The sequence below is a fragment of the Alligator sinensis genome, unplaced genomic scaffold (assembly GCF_000455745.1).
Source record: "Alligator sinensis unplaced genomic scaffold, ASM45574v1 scaffold1064_1, whole genome shotgun sequence".
In the NCBI taxonomy this organism is placed as follows: Eukaryota; Metazoa; Chordata; order Crocodylia; family Alligatoridae; genus Alligator; species Alligator sinensis.
Genome location: NW_005843145.1, coordinates 104,336 through 115,363, shown reverse-complemented (window position 1 = coordinate 115,363; position 11,028 = coordinate 104,336). Strand labels below are relative to the sequence as shown.

The following is an 11,028-nucleotide window of genomic DNA, read 5'->3' as shown; positions in this document are numbered from 1 at the left end:
GCTGACACGTATATTATGACCATAACATTGTTGATATAACAAATCTCTGTGCTCCTCTCAAAAATAAAACTGTGTAAAAACACAAATATACTGGGATTGGGAAATAAAGGCTTTTTTCTGCCTATGAGCACTTCACAATTTATATTAGTGTTCAAATTTCACTTGATAGACATCTTTCAAAGAACAGCTGCTCATTTGTGAAGACCTATCCTAGGGCAATGCTACTTCTATTTAGCAGTCACCCACTTTGTTCATTTAATTTAAATGCAAGCTACTGTAATCAATTTTTTTCTCCAAGGATGTTGAACTACTGAACACAACCCCCCCCAGCAAATTACAAATAGTCTTGTGGGAAATGAGAATGTATTTCTTATTTTTTATGCCAGTTAAGGTTAAACACTGTTTCTGTAGCTTGCTGTTAATAAAAACATCTGCATTTCTGAAATGGTAGAATTGTTTTAAACCTTGATAGCTAAATAACTTTATTGTGTTCCCCTAAATAGTGGTAATTTGGAAAATAAAAATTCAAAAAGAATTTACAAAACATAAATTTATGTTGATGCAATTTTCCCACATAACACTAGGAGAGAAGCTAATATGTTTGCTGCTGTTATTTCTGAATGTTCTCGCTATCCATTCAGATGTGATGGCAGTAAAAAAAATAATTCATTCATTCAAATGAAGATTGAAAATGTAAATGTGAAGAATTATAAATCATACTTTGTTATTTATTAATAATATTATTTAAAATATGAAGTGGGTTGCACATTACAAATGTAATGAGCTATATGAGCTATATAATCCATAGCATACAGGATCTCCTGGTAATATGCTAACTTGGGATAGATTAGGAAGGAAGGTTTACAGTAATTTAAATTTCAGGGATTTGAGCAAGTATAAGGAAATTGGAAGATACAAGGGGTATAGAATTTTATTTTATTAATTTTTTTAGTAGAGAACAACCTGGTGTGTTTCAGGTCAAGACAGTGTAGTAGGTCTTTATGTGGCATAAAAAGGGCAGAAACTCAATTAGGCTTAAAGGCATGGAGACTATTCCAGATGGTGGGGGCCACATGAGAGAAGGCTATGCCACCAGCTGTCGAGAGGCCCAGATTGGAGAGAGAGAATGTTACTATATGATTAGCATAATGAACAAGACAAGTTGCGGCAAGTGGGGGAAGGAGGTGGAATTATGTAAGCAAATTTTAAGGACTAAAAAAGAAATTTTGGTTATGAAAATGGCGGGGGGAGGTAACTTAAGAAAACTGGTAGTTGAATGGTGGGTTCTTAGGAAGGTAACTGGTGCACTTTGGTCAAACTGAAGTGTGCTATTAATTTATAAAGGAGGGAATTACAACATTCGGGAGAAGAGGCAACATATCGGAGTATTTGAACTGCTATCTCATCTGTTTGCTAGTTCAGAAGTTACAGCTTTTACTAAGTTTATAGATGTGTAAGGCAATAATTTGGAGTTGAATTGTTTTTCATTGCAGGTGTGTATGAAAAAGTAGGCATGAGTTCTGAAGCTGCTGAATTGGAAAAGAACGTGAGTTGAGGTTGAAATGGAGAAATAGGAGATTATAATAGCTCTTGATTTTGGTACCGTTTTTATAGAAACAGGCTGAGGAGAACGGATGAAACTAACTTACTATATTGGGTAGAATAAAGAACCAGTAGTCCCTGGTGTTGGGTATCAAGATTTGTAACACTGATCAGGAAAGAAAACCATATTCAAGCTTATGTGTATAGACATGATCTGGACATGGATTAACGAGAAGACCTGGATGTTTTTCTAGCTTTTTTAAAATGTATATGTCACTTAAAGAGAAGCTGATGATTTGATCAGACTTCATCTGGATTACCAGGTCTGTTGGCTATTTAGTGCTACTGAACCAATGGCAAAATTTACATTTGATTTTAACTTCTTGCTACTGTAATTCTACTGGAGGGTCCTTATGTCTCATGCTGTGCTGTGAGGAGAGCATGGGCTTATGGCAGTTAGGCACACATACATCTAAAGTGCATAATGGGGAGTTGCATGAAGTCAAAGATGGGTTTAGCAGAGTAGTGAAGTGTTGGCTGGAAGGGAGGAGAACTATCAATTTCATCTAGTATTGATCTATTTAAAATGAAGCAGAGGTAGAACAGTTCATATTTTAAACCTCAGGTAACAGGTGTTGGTTGGTGAGTCCAGATTTTAAGGGCAGATTGACAGCTTGTTTATTTGTCAGGGAGTATTTATATTGTATTTGTCCACATGGCGTTTTCCTACTTTGCCAGACAATATCGTTTTTCTAACTTGTCCCTCTAAACAGGTTCAAGGCAAAGAAACATGTTCAAGACAATATTCAATACTGCTCGAAGTTCAAGACTGATGAGGAAATATGAATTAGTGTTGAGACGAGAGAGGATCGTCAACAAGTGGTCCATAACTACTTTTGCAAGATTGCTATTTTATTTCTCAGCAAAGGATAGGAGGCAGAATGAATGGCATTTATAACTGAGAAATGATGACATTTTCTAAGATTTTGTTTAGGGAAAGGATTCTAGGAGATGAGAGCAAGGGGATACTAAACAAGGTATTAGTTATGGGGTAAAGCTGGAGAATACAGGTATATTGTGTGAGTGCTGCACCTTACTGAGTATGAAGCAAAACTTTGGAGAAGAAAGATTAGTTGTTGGGCAACAGGTATTTTTAAGGTACTGAGGTGATTCAGAGTGGCACATGTTACAATTTTTCAGAAGAACATAAACACTTTTAAAAATCCATATGTGCATCTCTCTGCAACTGTAGTCAACTAAATACCTTCAGAAATTTGGCCCTTCGGTTCTTTTATGCTGAAATAATGGCTGGGAAATCAGAGAAATGGATAGGGGAAAGAAGACTTCAGAGAGGGATAAGAAATAATAGTTGGTTAAGGCTTCTGAGAAATGTCCTTATGGATACAGAATTGGGAAATTGTTTCCCTTTTTCACTGGAGTACTGCTGAAACATAAGAGGTTAGAAAAGGTGGGTGGTGGTTAGTGAGGTGGGTTTATTTATGTGTGTAGTACTCCTGAGTGCAATCTCAATGAAATGTTATAGTTAGAAATAACATTGAAGAATATAGAACATAGATATTGGGAAATCCTTTCTGATAATGTACTCCAGCATGAAAGCGCATCCATCAATAAAAGGCCAAGATAAAAAAAAAGTTTTTAAAATTAGAGGGATAAATTCAGCTGTTTTAAAACTGCATGGCCTTGTATGGTTTTGAAACAAGGAGTGTCTTAACCAATAGGTACGGGTATCATTTAAGTTTCAAATCGTTCCTATACTTAAAACTTAGCTAAAAAGCATTCCTTTAAATATTATGCTCTTGATGTGGTAGGAGAATAACATGTTGCCTTTTACATGACAATTTAAAATGAAAAAGAGTGTATTATAAAGTGTGGTGAATGACATTGCTGATACTCACAAAATAATTAAAAACATATGATTTTCAAACAGGAACTATTCAAAAGATTTACTTAGGCCCTGTAATTATATGGTGGCTCAGAAGAGTGGCATGTGGTTTACATTTATACTCAGAAATGTTGACCTCACAGAAAACCATGTTAATGTTACTGAGAGAAAAGGAGTATTAGGAGTCTTTGTGGTCTATAAGCGTTAAATTATGATACATGAAGTAGATTTCTTTTTTCTTTTTCTTTTGTTTTTTTGGTTTTTTTTTTTTTTACTGGTCATCATACAGTTTTAAAGGTGTGTAACAAAGAGGGAATTTTTGGCCAAAGGCAGAGATTCCATTTTTCTTACACAGAAAAAGATTTAAAAAATTGTATTATATAAAGTACTCAAGAATAATGATGCATCATTAAATTAGATGTGATGGAGGAGTTTTTGTTTTTATTTTAGAAGATCTGTGTTCCAAACTGTGACATAAATGGCACTGATGCTGTGAGTGCAGTGCCACGAATACAGTGAATTCTTAAAATGTCTGCTACTAAAATAAATCCATGACTACGCCTTCTAGAATTAAATGTGTGGTAGGCACAGCCTGAGCATCTGGATAAGCATTGTTGCACTGTTGTAAAACTTAAATTTAGGAAATTTCTTAAGGTGTTTTAAATCGTATTGGCTCTTCTGTGTATGGGATGTAATCTTTTGCTATGCCATTTAAATATTTTGAGGCTCTGGAGGATTATACAGAATGCTAACCTTACCTTTGACAGATAAGTAAGCACCATGTATTCGTGGCTGAAATGGATAAGGTGAGGGGCTTTAGATAGAAATGACTTAAAACTCTGTTGACCTGTGATAATATATTTCCTGTCATTAGACTTCAAAGGAGAAAAACATTTTGGCTTCCAAGGGATGCATCTAAATGTGTATATTAATGTGCTTGAATAAACTCCAGAGCTTATTGTATTGGAGTTTATTGCTCCTGGGCACACGTCTTCCCCTGCTCCCCCAGCTCAGTGTGCTGTGGAGGGGCTTGCTGAGGCAGGTAGCCCCCACACTGCCCCAGCCAGCCAGGACAATGTCTACATGTGCGCTGCTGTGGAGTAAATTAGCTTCTTCCAGCCTAAAAGGGGTGCATGTGTAGACATGTGACTTTTACTGTGCAGGTAATTAGTCTACTGCGCAGTAAACGTTTTGTGTAGACACACCCAAGGTGACTCATTAATGCTTTATGCTCATTAGAATGTTAAAATATACTTTGATTTGTGTCATTTTAAAACTTGAATATTTAGTAGTCTTAATATATACAAATGATTTGTAAGCAGGTAAATTCCATATATATGAATCAGGAACTCTGAAAGGCTAGGTACAGATATTTAAAAAGCCCAAGGTGGAATTAATCTAAGTTGCATGGTTTTCTGTAAGCAGCATAGTTTAGGTCAGTAGTGAACAGAACACACATTCACTCTTTGTTGGGGGGGGAGGGGGGGTGCAAATCTTAAACCAGGTTCCGCCATTTGTAAACTAGACTGTGTGCTGAACGTCTATTCTGTTATGGAGTAACAGAGCGCAGGGTGTGCTCTGTTATTGAAAGGGGCATGAGCAAACAGCCAAGCAGCTTGCAAGTAGCTGCACTTCCAATCAGGCCCAATTACTGGATTGGGAACAGGGCCCAGCTGTTCAATATAAGAGCAGGGCTCTGAGCAGTGTAGCCAGCAGTCTGCTGCTAGCAGCCAGGAGAACAGCACCTGGTTGGAACCGCTGCTCATACCATCTTGGAGGGTAAGGGTAGGAGCTATGGGGATGGCAGAAGTTTCTGGTCCTGAGGCATGACCTAAAACTACACCCTGCTGAGGTTGGATGGCATGGTGAGACTGCCAGTGGCAGGCCAGTCTCCAGGAAATGCTACATCTGTGACCCCCGTAGTGAAGGGCAAGTATGGGGCACCAGAAAGCCTCAGTCCCCGATGCCTTGTGGGTGACCCCATGGAGGGAAAAGGTAGGGGAGCACACTCCAAAGAACAAAACAGGAGTCAAGGCTCATGGTGAGTAGAGGCAAGGTCCAGGTTAGGAAGGGGCTGGAGGAAGTGCCTAGACTCACTTTGAACTCTGAGGCTGCATCAAGGAGCTGGGTGTAAGGATCCAGCGGTGTGGGGCCCTAAGCTAGATGCGAAGCTCCTCAGGCAAGGGGATTTGTGATGCCCAGTGTAGGGCAGGGGATGAGGGGGCCCCAGTATGGGGTCATAGTGGGGACTGAGAGGGTCCCAAGCTGGGCTTGGAGCCCTGAATGTTTAGGGGCTTGGAGCCCTGAGTAGATAGGGGCTGGGAGCCCCGAGTGATGGATTGAAGGAGAGCCCAGTGTGAGGGCACAACAACTGTGAGCTCCAGTGGGTAATGAGAGTCCCACGTGAGACTCTGGAGCACAGGTCCCAGTGGGAGGCACTGGAGCAATATGGATGCCATCTGTGAGACATGGGACATGGTATAGGAGAGGTTGGAGCTGTGTATATAGGTCCTTGGCATCAGGGCAAGTAAATGGGCAGTCTCTCACTTTGTTATCATCTTTCAATCATTATCATCAAGGCATAGCAGACTAAGTAGGTGGGTGGTTAGCCCTAAGACAAGTGGGTGGGCCACTGATCAAACCGGCTCTGGGACACCCGCTTGGCAGGCTGTATGTTGCCAACCCCTGAAGATGGTAGCTTTCTTGTTGAAACAGACTACAACATGTTTTAATAATATTCCTTGCACTGCCTGAAAACACTTTGTCCAATTTTGCTCCTTACCTCTTTGGTCCCACTGCATCTTACCTCATTTCCACATGGACTGCATTGAAGGATGTCGTTTAAACATAATATCTACCAAGCTAAGACTTTTGAAGAGGCAGGCCAACTTTACAAGCATATTTGCAGCACCTTTAACAAATACTGTTTACTTCCTAAGCATGTCCAGTAAGAGAATCTGGTAAAGTTTGCTTGCTACTGTATTTAGGTTTCCTGACCAGCTAGTTTCTGCCAGGAAGTGTCTCATGGTCTCTTGGCAGCAGTAGACTCTTTCCTTTGCAAGTGTTGTAAAATGTTGGCCATATCAAAAATCAGTGCTAAAAACATTGGAGCCTGCTTCTTGTAACAAGCACATTTTCACCTTTGCATGAACAGTGAAATGTAAATGCAAAAGGTGCTTGGGTCTCTAGAACAATAATGCAACTTTTAGAATCTGTTTTAATTCTGATGCAACCGTGTATATCAAGAGGATTTAAGAGGCATGACCTTATTGTGCTTAAGAGTGGCCTTCACGTCATTTGTTCTTAAATACGATATACCAGATTGTATTTAGGGTTTTTCCGTTTGCTGGACTTCGGTTTTTGTGAATTTTCTTGAGCTTTATTCTCCTCCTGTCTTAAACTACGTGAGGCTAGGCCTTGTTAGCATTCAAAAATAACATGCCCAGCACTTGCAGCAGAAATAAGGGTGATGATATAGTAGGTAACGCTGTTAATCATAATGTATGGTATGCTATATACCAGCTTTGTAAACTGGCAGCCACAGGCACCAAAGTTTCTCTCAAACTAAATGAGATTACATTCTGTTGTTTTGTTTAATGGCCACAGCGTGCAACTTCTAACGTGGTGGTTGATGCCTTCCACAGCATCATAGCACTATTTTGGCTGAGAGGCTGAGGCTCCAGCTGGGAGTAAAAGTATCTGTGTTTGTCCAGCAACAACCCCGCTAGTACTGATACTTGCAACTAGGGGTGAGTCCTGCACCAGTCCAGACAGTGGCAGCAGCATTTCTGTTCAGGCAGCAGGGACAGTGTCAATTGAATTTGTGGTTCATTAAAACTATCTGATTCCTTTATAAACGTTTTATTCCACAGGTGTTAATAATCAGCCAATCAGTGGTGGGGAGACAAAAATGGTGTCAGGTTTAAAACTGGAGTTTTTGCCTCCCTGCCAATCAGGAGTGAGCCGCAAGTCTGCAGGAACTGTATCTTGTCCCCGCAGATCTGCAGGAACTGTGTTCCGTCCTTGATTCATCAAGGAAGCAAAAACCTGGTTTTTAATATGGTGCTGTCTTTGCCTCTCTGCTGGTCAGCAGCAAGCTGCGGGGCTGCCAGGACCCTTCAGCCAATCAGTGGTGGGGAGACAAAAATGGCACCAAATTTAAAACTACATTTTTTGCCTCCTTGCCAATCAGGGGCAAATCACTCATGCAGCCCCTCTACCAATCGATGGGGAGGGGGAACCTGCAAAATTAATAATGCTGCCGCAAATCCCACTTCTGCCTTGAATTCGGTAGGTCCCTATCTTTTCCTTTTTTCTCTCTTTTTTTTTTTTCTTCTCTTTTTCTTCTCCTCTCTTTTTCTCCTCTTTCCTTTTGTCTTCCCTCTTTTGACTCTTTTCTCTTTTTTTTTTCTTTTTTCCTTTTTTGTTTCTCCTCTTTCTCTCTCCTTTCCTCTCTCTTCCCTCCTTTTTTCTCTTCTCTTTTTTTCCTCTTTCCTGTCTTTTCATCTTCTCTTTTTTCCTTCTCTTTTGTTCTCCCTTTTTGTTTCTGTTTTTTCTTTTTTCTCCCTTTTGTTTCTCTTCTTTCTCTATCCTCTTATTTCTCTCTTCTTTTGTTTTCTCCTTTCTCTTTTTCTTTCTTTCCCTTTTCTTTTTTCTCTCCTCTCCTTTTTCTCTCCCCTTTTCTCTCTGATGTCCTTTTTCTCTCTTTTTTTTCTTTTCTTCCCCCCCTTATTCTCTCTCTCTCCTCTTTTTTCTCTTCATTTTCTCTTTAATTTTTTTCTCTCTCTCATCCCAAAAAAACAAACATTTATAATTATTAGTGATATTAATATGCAGTGCATCCTGCCATGTACCCCTCCATCCCAGTTTTGTTTTTCTGGCATGCCAGCAATCTGGCACCTTACAAAGTAGACATTACGGGTTTCTTGGCACTCCAGCCAAAAATGCTGTCTACCCCTGCTCTAGAGCAGTGGCACCCAACTCCTCTGGCCTCACAAGTTGGATGAGAGGTGTGCAGCCATTCCATGGAGTTGGTCTAATAAGGTTGGCTCCACATGCTGGATCATGGATGGACCAGTCCCCAGACTGCTTAGCAGAGCAGCTCCGTGGCCAGATGTGGGGCAGAGCTGGCTGCTGCTATGCCAGTTGTGGTGGTGCAGTCAGCTGTTGCTGTGGCAGAGGCTGCTTGTGCAACTCTGACAAAGGCAGCACCCAGGGCTTTTCTGGATCTTTGGGGAACCCCAGCAGGCTGGATGGCATGGCTCTGCAGACAAGATCCACCTGTGAATCCAGGTTGAGCACCACCATATGAGCAAAACTGTAGCACTGAATCATCAGTTGGGCACCACCCCTCTAAAGCAGCAGTTGCCAGTCCTTTTGAGTTGTGACCAAAGGCATTGCAGGGCAGCTTGATGTACAGGGCAATGCTAGCTGTTGTGGTGTCCATGGCAATACTGCTCTAAAAATGGCATTCATCATATTCATATAATAAGCAGTATGTATGTAGAGTTAAATACTAAGCATGGGTCAGTGTAACAGTATGGAAGGCTTTACATTTTCATGACAAATATTGCAAGTCTATCTAGACTTAAGCCAAGTACAAAACTCCAGAATTGCGTTTATAGATGCAGTATTAATATTAAGCATTTTATGTCAGCCTAGGTCTTTGTATTTTTCAAAATGCTTTTAGTTGCTATATAGTACACAATAGCAGGTGTACTTTTATGAATTGTAGATTGTATGTTATATGAGAATACATGCTTTAAATTGCTTTACCAAAGCTGCATGTTTCCTAGTCCTGTTCATATCTGGCATTTTATTTTTTGTTGTTGGTGGTGAATGCCTTTTTATGAAGTTGCATAAAAATTCAGAAGTGCCCTTTTAATGCATTATTTAGACTCTGTTCTTCTGCTGTATTACATACTTCTTGTTTAGGTTTTTGAAAATGGATTCCAAATTTGTTTCCAGAGTGCTTTGTTCTTTAAACTGAGAAATACATATACATGTGACACAAACATATGATCTAACTGCCTGAAAATGAAAACCAGTGAAGAAAACTGAACTTAATTCATACCTCCTGGTTTTCTTCACAATAAACACTGGCACTTAACAAGAAAGCACTTTTGGGCTCAAAACTCAGGCCAGTGTTTTAGGTTCATGGATGTTACAAGTACCACTAAAAGCCAAAGCCAGTTCAGGGATGATATTAATTTTTAATCTGTTCTTAACTCCAAAATATTTGCACCCTGATTGTTTTCCCAATGTCTTTAAATCTGCTTATCAGAAAACACATAAGTATTCAGAGGAACAATTTTGAGCTATTCATTGACACTTCATATTTTAAATGTCTATAATCAGTCTATATTTTATAAGGTTTTTGGGAGGGGTTTCCCACTTTGTAGAAAGGAAATGTAATGTTTTTGGGTATAACATACTATACAATCCTAAGCACAAAACCAGTTGTAATAGCAAACTGATATTCTATTGCATAGGGGGTAAAAAGAAAGTACCAGGTAACATGGGGCTGCTGTAAGACATGCTAGGAAATCTGGTCATCGCACCAGATGACAAAGCTAACCTATTTAACAATTTCTTTGCCTCCATTTTCCTGAGCAGGGATCGGGTCACCCCCCTCCCCCCACCGGGACCCCCATAGGCCCCAGGGGAGGCGCACCCAGGCCTAGGGTCAGTGAGGAACTATTCAGGGAACTTCTGGAGGGACTGGACGTATTTAAATCAGCTGGTCCTGATGATCTCCACCCCAGAATGCTGAGGGAGTTAGCAGAGGTCATTGCGGGACCCCTGGCATGGCTTTATGAGCACTCATGGTGCTCTGGTGTGGTGCCAGAGGACTGGAAAAGGGCCAATGTGGTTCCCATTTTCAAAAAAGGGAGGAAGGAGGACCCAGGAAACTATAGGCCAGTTAGTCTTACCTCAATTCTAGGTAAGCTTTTTCAGAAAATTATCCTGGCGTATGTCTATGAGGGGCCAGCAGGGGAGATTATGCTTAGGGGCAACGAACATGGGTTCATTATGGTAGGTCCTGTCAGACCAACCTGGTGGCCTTCTACGACTAGGTCACAAAATTCTTGGACTCAGGGTAACAGTGGACGTAGTCTTTCTGGACTTTAGGAAGGCCTTTGACACTATCTCTCACCCCATTCTCATTAAAAAACTAGGGGACTGTGGCGTCGACACCTACACAGTCAAGTGGGTCGCTAACTGGCTGGAGGGGCGCACCCAGAGAGTGGTGGTGGATGGGTCTTATTTGACCTGGAGGGATGTGGACAGTGGGGTTCCTCAGGGTTCGGTCCTCGGGCCTGCGTTGTTCAACATCTTCATCAGCGACTTGGACAAGGGGGTAAAAAGCACTCTGTTCAACTTCCCCCACAACTTAGTGTCGTCTGCGGAAGTGGGCATGCTAGAAGGGAGGAATAGGCTGCAATTGGACCTGAACAGGTTACAGGGGTGGGCGAGTGAGAACAGGATGGGTTTCAACACTGACAAGTACAGGGTGCTGCACCTGGGGAGGAAGAACCAGCAGCATACCTACAGGCTGGGGAACTCCCTTCTTGTCAGTGCAG

General features: G+C 41.0%; 1 protein-coding gene across 1 annotated transcript in view; it reads left to right on the top strand.

Moving 5' to 3' along the window:
* The window catches only part of MYO1B (myosin IB), a gene marked incomplete at its 3' end in the record, with an annotated part of 162,988 nt that overhangs the window by 50,774 nt on the left and 101,186 nt on the right, over window positions 1–11,028 (top strand). The gene's annotated exons all lie outside the window — the stretch shown is intronic.